Source organism: Erinaceus europaeus, chromosome 15 (assembly GCF_950295315.1).
Source record: "Erinaceus europaeus chromosome 15, mEriEur2.1, whole genome shotgun sequence".
In the NCBI taxonomy this organism is placed as follows: domain Eukaryota; kingdom Metazoa; phylum Chordata; class Mammalia; order Eulipotyphla; family Erinaceidae; genus Erinaceus; species Erinaceus europaeus.
The window spans coordinates 64,266,104-64,280,889 of NC_080176.1; the positions used below are offsets into that span (position 1 = coordinate 64,266,104).

Below are 14,786 nucleotides of genomic sequence, written 5' to 3' on the forward strand. Positions count from 1 at the left end.
ACAGAGATCTAACCAGGAAACTCAGGAGAAGACATACACCTTGGTGGCATAGGGGAGGGGCTGTGAAAGTCTCTTTGCATAACCACTGGATTATCTCTGCCACACCCTGTTTTATCTCTTGGTCAGGAGTTAAGTGATTAAGCTAAGAAGCCTACTTATAGTTTAAAAGCCCTCAGGCTCCCATAGCATACAGGGAAGGAAAAAAAAAAAGAGGCTTTTAAACTGAGCTTCAACTCAGGGATTAAAATACTATTGAAACAACTGTGACACAAGTCAATCCAGACAATAGTGGTCACTAATTTGAAAAGTACTGAGAGAGGGAACTCATAACATAATATATAAAATGGATAAAAACAACAAGAAAAAATATTGGAGAAACCAACCAGGACAAGAGTCCAGCTAAAAGCCCCCCAAAGGGTGAAGCACAAAATAACGAGTTCAACATTCAAACACTAGCTAAGGAAATAATCACAGGAGTGAGTAAAGAGTTTGAAAGAATTGTAATCAGAAATACAGGAACAACAAATGAGACTCTGGAAGAAAACACTAATTATTTCAAGGTTATTAGAGAGCTGAAAGCTGAAATAGCTGAGCTAAGAAAACAACTAGTTGAACAAGCTAAAACAATAGCAGAACAGGGTAACAAAATAGATGAACTCCAGAAAACAGTAGAGGGCAGACAGAGTAGAATCAATGAGGCTGAAGACAGAATTAGCAAGATTGAGGATGAATTATAGACAACTAAAAAAGAAGTAAGAGATATCAAAAAGAGATTAAGAGATGCTAAAAACAACAACAGAGTCCTATGGGATAACTTCAAAAGAAACAATATACGCATTATTGGCTTACCAGAGGAAGAAAGAGAGGGAGAGGAAGAAAGCATTCTTCAGGGCATAATAGCTGAAAACTTCTCTAGTCTAGACAACATCAAAGACATAAAGATTCAAGAAGCCCAGAGGGTCCCAAACAGAATTAACCCAGACATAAAGACCAAGACATATCATACTTAGAATGGAAAGGAATAAGGATAAAGAAAGGATCCTGAAGGCTGAAAGAGAAAAACAAAGAGTCACCTACAGAGGAAAACCCATAAGATTAGCAGCAGACTTCTCCACACAAATGCTACAGGCCAAAGGGGAATGGCAAGATATCTATCGAGTGCTTAATGAGAAAGGCTTTCAGCCAAGGATACTATATCCTGCTAGACTGTCATTCAGACTAGATGGAGGCATCAAAACCTTCTCAGACAAGCAACAGTTGAAGGAATCAACTATCACCAAGCCTGCTCTGAAAGAAGTTCTGAAAGGTCTTCTATAAACAATCAGACCACCAGAAATAGGACATATATCAGAATACTCTAAAACTCTACAAGAATGGCGTTAAAATATCTTCAATCTTTGATATCAATAAATGTCAATGGCCTGAATTCACCTCTTAAAAGACACAGAGCAGGAAGATGGATCAGAAAACACAACCCAACAATATGCTGTCTACAGGAAACCCACCTAACTCAACAAGACAAACATAGACTTAAAGTAAAAGGATGGAAAACTATCATACAAGCCAATGGCCCACAAAAAAGGGCAGGAATGGCTATTCTCATATCTGACACGATAGACTTTAAAATAGGTAATATTAAAAAAGATAGGAATGGACACTACTTAATGCTCAGAGGATCAGTCAATCAAGAGGACTTAACAATTATTAACATCTATGCACCCAATGAGAAGCCATCTAAATATATCAAACGTCTACTGAAAGAGCTACAGCAATATATTAACAGCAACACAGTCATAGTAGGGGACTTCAACACCCCACTCTCTCAACTTGACAGATCATCCAGGCAGAAAATCAATAAAGACATAAGGGAGCTAAATGAAGAGATAGAGAAACTAGAACTATCGGACAATGTTAGAAATTCAGCATATCATGTGAGGCTTCTATGAACAACTATATGCCACCAAGCTAGAGAACCTGGAAGAAATGGACGATTTCCTAGATACTTACCAACTTCCAAAACTAAGTAAAGAGGAAGTGGATAACATGAACAGGCCCATCACAGCTAATGAAATTGAAACAGTTATCAAAAATCTCCCCAAAAATAAAAAGTCCTGGACCAGATGGTTTTACAAATGAATTCTACAAAACCTTAAAAGAAGAACTAATACCTCTACTTTTAAAAGTCTTCCAGAAGATTGAAAACACTGGAATACTCCCCTCCAGCTTCTATGAAGCCAACATCACTCTGATACCAAAAGCAGACAGGGACACAACCAAAAAAGAAAACTACAGACCAATATCTCTGATGAACACAGATGCGAAAATATTGAAAAAAATTCTAGCCAACTGGATACAGCAGTATATTAAAAAGATTGTTCATCATGACCAAGTGGGGTTTATCCCAGGCATGCAAGGTTGATTTAATATACGTAAATCAATCAATGTGATCCACCACATCAACAAAAGCAAGACCAAAAACCACATGGTCATATCAATAGATGCAGAGAAAGCCTTTGACAAAATACAACATCCCTTTATGATCAAAATACTACAAAAAATGGGAATAGATGGAAAATTCCTGAAGATAGTGGAGTCTATATATAGCAAACCTACAGCCAACATCATACTCAATGGTGAAAAACTGGAAGCATTTCCCCTCAGATCAGGTACTAGACAGGGCTGCCCACTATCACCATTACTATTCAACATAGTGTTGGAAGCTCTTGCCATAGCAATCAGGCAGGAGCAAGGAATTAAAGGCATACAGATTGGAAGAGAAGAAGTCAAACTCTCCCTATTTGCAGATAACATGATAGTATATACAGAATAACCTAAGGAATCCAGCAAGAAGCTTTTGGAAATCATCAGGCAATACAGTAAGGTGTCAGGCTACAAAATTAACATTCAAAAGTCAGTGGCATTCCTCTATGCAAACACTAAGAAGAAATTGAAATCCAGAAATAAATTCCTTTTACTATAGCAACAAAAACAATCAAATATTTAGGAATAAGAAGTGAAAGACTTGTATACTGAAAATTATGAGTCACTACTCAAAGAAATTGAAAAAGACACAAAGAAGTGGAAAGATATTCCATGTTCATGGGTTGGAAGAATTAACATCATCAAAATGAACAGACTACCCAGAGCCATCTACAAATTTAATGCTATCCCCATCAAGATCCCAAGCACATTTTTTAGGAGAATACAAAAAATGCTACAAATGTTTATCTGGAACCAGAAAAGACCTAGAATTGCCAAAACAATCTTGAGAAAAAAGAACAGAACTGGAGGCATCACACTCCCAGATCTCAAACTGTATTATAGGGCCATTGTCATCAAAACTGCTTGGTGCTGGAACATGAACAGACACACTGACCAGTGGAATAGAACTGAGATCCCAGAAGTGAGCCCCCACACCCATGGACATCTAATCTTTGACAAAGGGGCCCAGACTATTCAATGGGGAAAGCAGAGTCTCTTCAACAAATGGTGTTGGAAACAATGGGTTGAAACATGCAGAAGAATGAAACTGAATCACTGTATTTCACCAGATACAAAAGTAAATTCCAAGTGGATCAAGGACTTGGATGTTAGACCACAAACTATCAAATACTTAGAGGAAAATATTGGCAGAACTCTTTTCCGCATACATTTTAAAGACATCTTCAATGAATCGAATCCAATTACAAAGAAGACTAAGGCAAGTATAAACCTATGGGACTAGATCAAATTAAAAAGCTTCTTCACAGCAAAAGAAACCACTACCCAAACCAAGAGACCCTTCACAGAATGGGAGAAAATCTTTACATGCCATACATCAGACAAGAGTTTAATAACCAACATATATAAAGAGCTTGCCAAGTTCAACAAGACAACAAATAACCCCATCCAAAAATGGGGGGAGGACATGGACAGAATATATATACCACAGAATAGATCCAGAAGGCCGAGAAACACAAGAAAAAATGCTCCAAGTCTCTGATTGTCAGAGAAATGCAAATAAAGACAACAATGAGATACCACTTCACTCCTGTGAGAATGTCATACATTAGAAAAGGTAACAGCAGCAAATGCTGGAGAGGGTGTGGGGTCAAAGGAACCTCCTGCACTGCTGGTGGGAATGTCAATGGGTCCAACCTCTGTGGAGAACAGTCTGGAGAACTCTCACAAGGCTAGAAATGGACCTACCCTCTGATCCTGTAATTCCTCTCCTGGGGATATATCCTGAGGAAACCAACACACCCATCCAAAAAGATCTGTGGACACATATGTTCTTAGCAGCACAATTTGTAATAGCCAAAACCTGGAAGCAACCCAGGTGTCCAACAACAGATGAGTGGCTGAGCAAGTTGTGGTATATATACACAATGGAATACTACTCAGATATAAAAAATGGTGACTTCATTGTTTTCAGCTGATCTTGGATGGACCTTGAAAAATTCATGTTAACTGAAATAAGTCAGAAACAGAAGGATGAGTATGGGATGATCTCACTCTCAGGCAGAAGTTGAAAAACAAGATCAGAAGAAAAAAAAAAAAAAGTAGAACCTGAAATGGAATTGGCCTATCGCACCAAAGTAAAAGACTCTGGGGTAGGAGTGGGTGGGTGGGGAGAATACAGGTCCAAGAAGGATGACAGAGGACCTAGTGGGGGTTGTATTGTTATATGGGAAACTGGGGAATATTATGCATGTACAAACTATTGTATTTACAGTTGAATATAAAACATGAATTCCCCAATAAAGAAAAAAATAATAAATAATAATAAAAATAATAAATAAATAAATTTACACAAGTATAATGTTTATCATGTCACAATAAAGAGCTAACATACAGACGAGAACAAGCAATTTCCAGCTGAGATATCTGACAATTCCATTTACTTAAAAAAAAAAAAATCCTGCTAAGTACTATATACTTGTTTCTGGACTAATCTAGAAGCAAATAACTGCACAGCACATAAAGAATGCCAAGACTGGCCTGTTTAGGTTTGAAATTATTTCGTTTTGTTTTATTTTCTAAGCAGCAATTATATCACTCAGTCTTCAAACATGCCAGGTATCTTCCTAAGTTCCAATTAAAAAAATAAATAAATATAAACTCATCTGCCAAAAAATGATGGTAACACGCTCATGTATGTCTCACACGAAAGGGAATCTTAAAAGCTCTTGAATTTTACAGATCAAGGACAAAGTAAACTGAAGTTCTCTGAGCAAAGGACTTTGCAGAGATTCCATGTAGTTACTGTACACAAACTTTTACATCCAAGACCTTTTGTCTCTTAAAGAAATTTAAATCACCTCAGTAGCTCCACTCAAATATTTTATTATTACAAGTCTTTGTTTCTGATAAATGATATTAATAAATAACTTTTACTGAGATCTCTCTATTTTGAGGAGCACTATGCTAAACATCTCATTCTCTTCAGTACAAATATCATTATCATTTCATAACTATAGATACCAAGACTCAGAGACTTGTTTCTGTACATTAAGTAGCAAAACTCAAAATGAACTCATCACCATATAGACTCTCCAAAAAAGAAAACTTAAAAAATATATAGTGAGAAGATTGCGTAATGTTTATGAAAAAGACTCATGCCTGAGGCTCCTAGGTCCCAGATTCTACCACACGTCAGAACTGAGCAGTGCTCTGATAAAAAATAAAATAAAAAAGGGCTGAGGTGACAGCATAATGGATTTACAAATAGACTGTCATGCCTGAGGCATCAAAGGTCCCAGGTTCAATCCTCAGCACCACCATAAGTCAGGGCTGAGTAATAGTCTGATAAAATAATAATATAAAATAAGGGTGGAGGGTAAATAGCATAACGGTTATGCAAACAGACTGTTGTGCCTGAGACTCCAAAGTCTCAGGTTCCATCCCCCACACTACCATAAACCAGAGCTGAACAGTGCTCCAGTTAAATAATAGTGATAATATAAAATAACCCTTACAAAGTCACAAAAATTTCACTCAACTAACCCACATTTCACCCTAAACGCAAGTCCCTGGTAGTTAGTACTTTGAGCCAAGTTAGAGGAGAGCTCCGAGATCGCACACACGAGTTTACACATCAGTGCATTCACCATTCACCAACACGTACAGGAGGGCCATGAATTAATGTCCAATTTATAAATGCCCTCAGATAATGAACAGACACAGACTATTACCATGACTGCTGTGCAATAAATTCACTGAAATTCCACGTCTACATCTGGGGTTCTCCTAGTTTAAAACCATAATCCCCCTCTTCTTCGATGCCTATGAGCATCAATCAAGGGTAACAAAAGATAAAATAGAATAGGGGGAGAGAAAGAAAAGATGTGGGGTCCATTGCAGCTCTACTAGTCTATACCTGAAACTAAGCTGTGATTCCTGTCAGTTCTTTCTTTTCGGCACCCATTCAGTGCCATGTGCTAAGGCATCACTCTCTCATTTCAGCCATAGGAAAAGAACCAGAGAAGGATAAAGCACTGTCATAATTGCATGGCTTCCCTCAGTCCGAAGGGAAGAGGAATAAAAACAGCACTGGAGGAAAAGGAAAAAATAGCTATGACAGAAAATAAAACATTCAGGGGGTCAGGCAGTGGCATACTTGGCTAAGCGCTCACATTATAGTGCACAAGGGCCTGGGTTCAAGCCCCTGGTCCCCACCTGCAGGGAAAAAGCTTCATGAGTGGTGAAGCAGGGCTGCAGATGTCTCTGCCTCACTCCTTCTCTATCTCCCTCTCAATTTCTCTCTGTATTTACCCAATTAAAAAAAAAAAAAGCAGAAGGAAAGAAAGAAAACAGTAAAAAAAAAAAAAAAAACATGGGCCAGGTGGTGGCGCACCTGGTTAAGCACACACATTAGATAGTGCAGAAGGTCCTCGGTTTGAGCTCCTGGTCCCCACCTGCAGGAGGAAAGCTTCACTAGTGGTGAAACAGAGCTGCAGGTGTCTCTCTGTCTCTTTCCCTCTCTATCCCCCACCCCTTCTCAATTTCTCTCTGTCTCTATCCAATAATAAATGAATAAATAAATAAAAATATATAAAAAAGAAGAAAACATGAAGTGTGGGTAATTTCAATAAAGCTGCAGGCAGCTGTCGAAAGGAAAAGTAATTACTGTAGCTTTGGTAGGATTCAGTACTCAGGCAGGCAGTTTCTCACTGCTACCCAATACCATGTTTTTAAAACTCCATCAAGAATTAACAGAACTATGCCATTTGCACAACCAAGGTTTGCTCCCATACCCCACTGCCCTGAAGTTTCTGCCCCCCCCCACTGTGTGTGTGTGTGTGTGTGTGTGTGTGTGTGTGTGTGTGTATTCATATTCCTTTCTGGGGGGGAAAACCATTAAAAACAAAATACAGGGAAAGAGAGACAGGCTGGGAGTATGGATCGACCTGTCAACACCCATGTTCAGCAAGGAAGCAATTACAGAAGCCAGACCTTATACCTTCTGCACCCCATAAGGACCCTGGGTCCATGGTCCCAGAGGGTTAAAGAATAGGAGAGCTATCAGGGGAGACGATGGGATACAGAGTTCTGGTGGTGGGAACTGTGTGGAGTTGTACCCCTCTTATCCTATGGTTTTTGTCAGTGTTTCCTTTTTATAAATAAAATTTTTTTAAAAATTAATAAATAAATAATAACATAATACATAATTAACAGAGCTCTGCTTCAAAAGTGTGCCTGAAAAGTTTGGAACAACTTTTTGTTCCAGAACCATGTGAGGGCTCACCTGGTAGAGCTTATGCATTACTATGAGCAAGCACCTGGACTCAACCCCCCCAGTTTCCCCTGAAGGGAAGAAGCTTTACAAGCAGTGCCGAAGGTTATCTCTCCTCTGTCTATCTGTCTCCCCATCTATGTTTTTCACTCTCTACTAAAATAATAAATGAAGAATAACTGGTCACCAGGAACACAGGAGTCATGCAGGCACCAAGTCCCAGTGATAACCATGGTAACAAAAAATAAACAACAACAAAAAGTTTGGAACAAAACAAACTCCCTTAAAATGGAAGTCACATAGCTAGATCATATTTACTAGCAGCTTACATTCAGAAAGCCACACTGAAGTTTGTTATTTAAATAAACCAGAGCCAATGTTCTTTGCAAAGCTAATGTCAGAAGTATTCTAAGATGTTAAGTCACATTTAAATTTCAAATTAGCAAAATCAAATGTGCCTCTATATATCAATGTAAAATTAAAGGAAAACAAATGAATTTACTCTTCTCTAAAAACAGAATGGACCACCACAGCACTTGTACGCCTGTGTCCTACATTGTTCCAATAAAATCCGGCCTTACACTGCTTGTCTGCTAAATTGTGGACAAGAAACGTTTCTAATTACCTTCAAACACAGTACAGACTACCAGGTTCATTACTTAACCTGCCTATTAGTAGCATTTAATTGATTTTGTTTCACTGGTAACAAAGGAGAAAAGAGAAATATTGTAAAAAACATACCACCAATTATATGTCAGGAGCTACTAGAAGCACTTTAAGTTTCTGTAAAAATAGATTATAAGATTTATATGGAAAGTTGAACTATATCAACGTCTATATGTTTAGCAGCCTGAGCTTTTTCATTTCTTATTTATTAATTTGCTTGATAGGACAAAGAGAAATTGAGAGGGGAAGGGGAGATACAGAGGGACAGAGAAAGAGACACTTGCAGCACTATTCACAGCTAGTGAGGCTTCTTCTCTGCGGATGGAGACTGGGGACTTGAACCTGGGTCCTTAAACCTGGCTAAAGTGTGCACTCTACTGGGTACACAGCCACCCAGTCCCTGAGCTTTTTTGATTTAAGGTTCTATTTCTCAGCACCAAGGTCCTGCACATGAGCAACCTAACTGCTCCCACACCAGCTTCTTCATTTTTCATTTCCAAGACAGAGAGTGAGATACCACAGCACTCACTAATGCACCAACCACTGAACCTCCTCCAGTGTCGTGGGCCTCTGGGGCCATATGGTGGCTGGGCTCACTCACACCCAGGGCTTCATGGGTTCTATGGCACACATTCTACTCAGTGAGCTATTACCCCCATACCTTTATATGTCAAACATTTTTTTGTTTGTTTAAAGAATTTATTTATTTATTTATTAATGAGAAAGATAGGAGGAAAGAGAAAGAACCAGACATCACTCTGGTATATATGCTACCGGGGATTGAACTTGGGACCTCATGCTTGAGAATCCAATGCTTTATCCACTGCGCCACCTCCCGGACCACATATGTCAAACATTTTAAAGACACAAAACCAACCTTTCTCTTTTCTCTGAGAGGCATTTTTCAGCTTTTATTTTTGGCATACTTCTGTCATAATTAATAGAATTAAACTGGTGGGACCAGGCAGTGGCGCACCTGGTTAAGCACACATTACAGTATGTAAGGATCTGGGTTCAAGCCCCTGGGAAAATTTCATGAGTGGTGAAGTTAAGATGCAGGTATCTTTGTTTCTTTCCCTCACTATCTCCCCCTCCCTTCTCAATTTCTCTATCCAATAATAAATAAATAAAAATTAGAATTAAAAAAAAAACAGAATTAAACTGATGAGCTTTTTATGAAGATGAAAATAAAGAGGACATTCGCCCCACCCACTCCACGACGGCAGGTTTACCTCCTGAGCCCTGCCTGCCCTAGCCCTCAGCACTGGCTCCAGCAGAGAGAGCAAGGAGCACTGAAGCCCTGCTGCCCCGGCACCCAGAGCCAAGACACCTCTTTGAAAAAAAGAAATCAAAGCTGGTTTCAAAGGAGAGAGATTTACTGTGTTTACTAAATGAATGTGCCATGAAGGCTGAAGGGGATTCCAGAGTGGTTCAGAAAGATTTTTTTATGCCAAAGGGCTGTGTCGGAAAGGAATGACTATTAATTTGCTTTCCAAAATTTCCACAAATGTTCTGTCTCCCATAACTTTCCCTTCCTTTGTTTTGATCTCAGCTGCCTGGCTCCCTGTCCACCTGCCATCCACAGGGGGGAAGAGCTGGCAGAAGTTGGATGGGCACATGCACAGCCTGCCAAAGGGCACACCCCTCTGGAGGGCTCCACGCTGTTCCGCTGAGACACCCTCAGATGTCAGGATCTACAGGCCTTTCCCCTGTTTTGGTTCACTGTCTCCCAGAGAGCATCCACTAATATTAACCTTCTGGTGGAGAAGGGAGTGGTGTGGGTAAAACACTGGTGCCAGCATTCTAGAAGGCAAGTCAGGATGCCTGGATCTTCCTTTGGGAGCCTTTCCTTTCAGTCTGTTCTCAGCACATGCACACGCACGCACCACACATCGCCCCACCCTGGGCCTGACAGCGCTCACAGGGAGCGCTATCTACACACCCCAAGTAAATCTGCTGCAACAGACTTCAGTACTACAATGCATTGTGGCAGCGGCGAGACCCCACATCAAACTGCTTCTTTCAATCAGTTCTCCAGAGGTGCCTGCCTTGGGAGACAGTTGGCACTTGCAACGCCTAAGCCTTCCAGGGTTCTGTACCAAGAACTGGCTTTTTCTGGAATTCTCCAACCCTGAGGGCATTTAGCTTTCTGCTCTCACTGATTCATTAAGCTCAAGTTGCTCAAGTTTCCAACTGACTGTTAACAGTGTGTTAACAGTGTGTCCTCCTCTCCTCTTTAACCTAATGAATCCGTGTCTTTTTAGTTAACGGTCCTTTACCATTACTGTGTCCATTTCAGGAGAACACAAACATAAGCATGTATATTCATGTTCAATTCACTACACTGAAGAGAAAGTCCTACCAATTTTTATTTCTTTTTTTTATTGTGAGGCGGGGTTAATGGTTTAAGTTAACAGTAAAGACAAAGCATTGGTGGTTCAGTGGTAGAATTCTTGCCTGCCACACAGTGAACAGTAAATATAGTAGTTGGTACATGTGTGACATTTCTCAGTTTTCTGCATTAGCACTAATCCCCCACGTAGGTCCTCCTTTATCATCATGCTCCAGGACCTGAACTCCCTTCCCCTCACGCCTGCCTACCCCTGGCCCAGAGTCTTGAACTTTGGTGCAGTACACCAAAACCAGTCCAAGTTTTGCTTTGTGTTTTTTCCTTCTGTTCTCATTTTTCAGTTTTGCTTTACCCCAATGCTGGGACTGAGCCCAGGGCCTTGTGCATGCACAATAACAGCACTGAAAGATGTCCCCTCGGGAAGAATAAGGCTGATTGTCTTATTTATTTATTTTTTTTTACAAGAGCATTGCTCAGCTCTAGCTTACGGTGGTGGTGCTGGGATTGAACCTGCAACCTTTGGTTCTTCAGACCTGAAAATCTTTTTTGCATAACTGGTATGCAGTCTCCCCAGCCCTTATTTCTTTATTTTGGGGAGGGAGAGAGAAACACACCACAAGATCATTCTAAAGTTGCTGGAGCTTCCCACTGTTGCTAGCCATATAGTGCCAGGGCTAGGACCCAGAACATTCCCAGTTGCCCAAATTAAATTTGAAAATAAATTTAGGGCTAGAACACGCTCACCTGGTAGAGCACATATTTTGCCAAGCTTAAGACCAGGGTTTGAGCCCCAAGCAACCAGTGGAAACAACTGTGGGGTGAAGGTAGCAAGGGGTTGTGGAAGCTTCATGAGTAATGAAGCAGTTCTGTGGTGTCTCTGCTTTCTCTTTCTCCCTCTATCGTAAAAAGACAGAACCAGTGATAAGGCTGGAGGCAAAATTAAATAAACAAATAAATAAATAATACACGGAACTATTTTATCTCAAAGAACTGTAGTTATACAAACCTTTTACCTGAACTTGCTATATCCCCAGCTGCTCTGCTACTCTCCACAAACCCTTGCTAACTGCTCACTAAGCTCTGAGGGTCACATCTTACCCCCCACACACACACTGAACATCTGCCCAGCCTCCATTTCCCCAGTGCCCACTCAACCCCCCCTAGTGCCTCTGACTCCCCTGATTCTCCCTTTCATTTTCTCCACTTTTTTTTTTAGCTTTTATCTTAAGTCTTATAACCTCCACAGTCTTCCTTCACTCTTATTTTAATTTTTTTTTTTTTTTAGCATTTACAAAGAAACTATAATTGCCTTTCACTGGCAACAGTATGGTGAAGCAGTTACTTCAAAGACTCCTCCCTTACAAAACAACCTTGGCTAAAACGGACATTTCAGTGCACTGAGGAGCTTCCAGAAAGTAAAGGAAATCTCCAAGGACTCGGTCATCATAACCAAAAAAGGCAACCACAAGTGAGCAAACGGTGGCTTGAATCCAGAGTAAAACACAAAACAGGAAGCAAACACTAGAGGTAGGACCCTGAGGTTTAACACCAGGAAGAAGTCAGCGACCAGGAGACGTCTTCAGCCAGGGTATGGAAAAGAAGCTGAGGCACCACGCAAAGCCGAGAGCCCTTGAAGGAGGTCCACGTGGACACAGGTGGGTGGTACAGTCCCTGGATACCTTTAGAAGCAAATGCACCTCCCTCCCTAATTTGAGGGCTCATATTAAGGTTTTTCTTTTTAACATTTTATTTACTGATTTATTGGGTAGAGAGAGATTAATATGAAGAGGGAGGAAGAGAGAAAGAGAGCAAGAGAGACACCTGCAGCACTGCTTCACAATTTGTGAAGCTTGCCCTCTACAGAAAAGGACAAGAGGCTCGAACCAGGATCTTTGAACATTGTTAACATGTACTATACTAAACCAACTGCCTGGACCCTGGATTAAGATTAAATGAATAAACAGTCATCATGCAATGCAGAAGAAACAAGCCACCCTAACTGGCAGAAATGCAGTGCTTCATTGTTGGCAGGCACTGTGTCAATGGTCACGTTTAATCTGTGTGACTGAGGGAACTGTATGTCTCAGGAATTGCAGTTTGGGAACTGCTGCTCAGATATGTAGAGACCACAAGAACTTGAGTGAACGACGGGGGGGGGGGTACCCAGGGAACCAGAAAACTGAACATTGTGCCCCTATGGCAGAGGAAAGCTGGCCAAACTCTATGTTCCAGCTGCCATGGAGACTGCTGTGAAAAGGAAGGTCAAACTGTCCTGTAGGTGCAGAAAGTGGCACTGAGGTCTAGAATCCCATCCTCTCACCACCCAGACTAAGCCTCTGTTTAAAAGACACCAGGAATTCATACTTTCTTCAAAACTTCTTTCCCCTACAACTCACATATAAAGGAGAATCCCACATCACATACTGGTCAACAACAGAAACCTACAACTAGGAAAATACCAGTTACAGACAATTGCTTAAATACATAATGATGCAGATCCTGAGTTGTCAGAGAAAGAATTTAGGAATTAACATTGTTGGAAAACTTGAAGAAATATGAAGCTCTCAACATAAAAGAATGGATTTTTAAAAATCCACAACCTAACAAAGGGACTTTTCAAAATTAACCCAATTACCAAATAATGTGATGATAACAATAACTATCCATTGTCTTCTTGAACCCTAAGACAGCAGGAACCTCACATTTCCACTACAGAGACTAAAATCCCCCCAGTCCTGGGACCCTAGGGTATGGCCCACTTTCCCAATTACAGAAGCCAGACCTTCCACCCTCTGCAACCCACAACAACCCTGGGTCCATGCTCCCAGAGGGATAGAGAATGGGAAAGCTATTGGGGAGGGGACGGGATATAGAGATTGGGTGGCGGGAATTGTGTGGAGTTGTACCCCCCCCATCCTATGATTTTGTTAATGTCTCCTTTCTTAAATAAATGTTTTTAAAAAATCCACAACCTAAAATATTCACTCACTAGGAACATGGGAAACATGAAGACAGCCATAGGATGTGAAGGGTATATTGAATGCATTCCAATTTTAAATGGGAAATCAAGGAAGTAGGCTTATATGATTAGAAGAACATCAGGTTTAGAAGATAAAATGACCATAATCTTTTTTTTATTCCCTTTTGTTGCCCTTGTTGTTTTATTGTTGTAGTTATTATTATTGTTGTAGTTGATGTCGTTGTTGTTGGATAGGACAGAGAGAAATGGAGAGAGGAGGGGAAGACAGAGAGGGGGAGAGAAAGACAGACACCTGCAGACCTGCTTCATCGCCTGTAAAGCGACTCCCCTGCAGGTGGGGAGCCGGGGGCTTGAACCGGGATCCTTACGCCAGTCCTTGTGCTTTGCGCCACCTGAGCTTAACCTGCTAAGTACACTACTACCTGACTCCCAACCATTCTTCCTCTTCTAGGTTGCCCTTCTTCCGTAGCCAGTCAACAGCATCAGGTTGAGCCTGATGTAAAGTTTCGAGACCTCCTTTGAATCTGGAGAGGTGGCAGTCGTTGACTATGTTTGACTTTAAATTAGAAGGGGGAAAAAATGTTGAGGAGAAAAATGAAGCAATTCTTCAAGAAACTGAAGACTCCATTAAAAACATGACAGTTATAGGGGTCTCAGAAGGAGATAAAGAAGAGAGCAATGGGGGCCCAGTGCTAACGCAGTGGGTTGAGCGCACGTGGTGAAGAGAGCAAAAACCATATTCAAAGAAATAATAGTGAATGTTTCTTTTCAAATATGGGGTATGGTGAGGATATAGATGTTCAGGAAGCAGAGAGAACTTTCAAATTCCTAAACCCAAACAGACCTACACCAAGACATATTATTATAAACAATCAAAAATCAAGAACAGAGAAAAAAAATTGCAATATCCTAGAGAGAAGAAGAAAGTGACTTATAAAGTCAGCACAGTCAGGCTCATGCCAGACTTTTTAGCAGGAGCCACACCGATCAGAAGTGTGAAGACAGTAACTGTCAGCCATGCAACTTTACCCTGCAAATATGAAGGAGCAATAAAAACAGTATCAGATCAACGAAAG

At 40.6% G+C, this 14,786-nt stretch overlaps 1 protein-coding gene across 4 annotated transcripts in view; it reads right to left on the minus strand.

Annotated features, from left to right (window-relative positions):
* The window catches only part of DYM (dymeclin), a 467,512-nt gene that overhangs the window by 382,100 nt on the left and 70,626 nt on the right, over nt 1-14,786 (minus strand). The gene's annotated exons all lie outside the window — the stretch shown is intronic.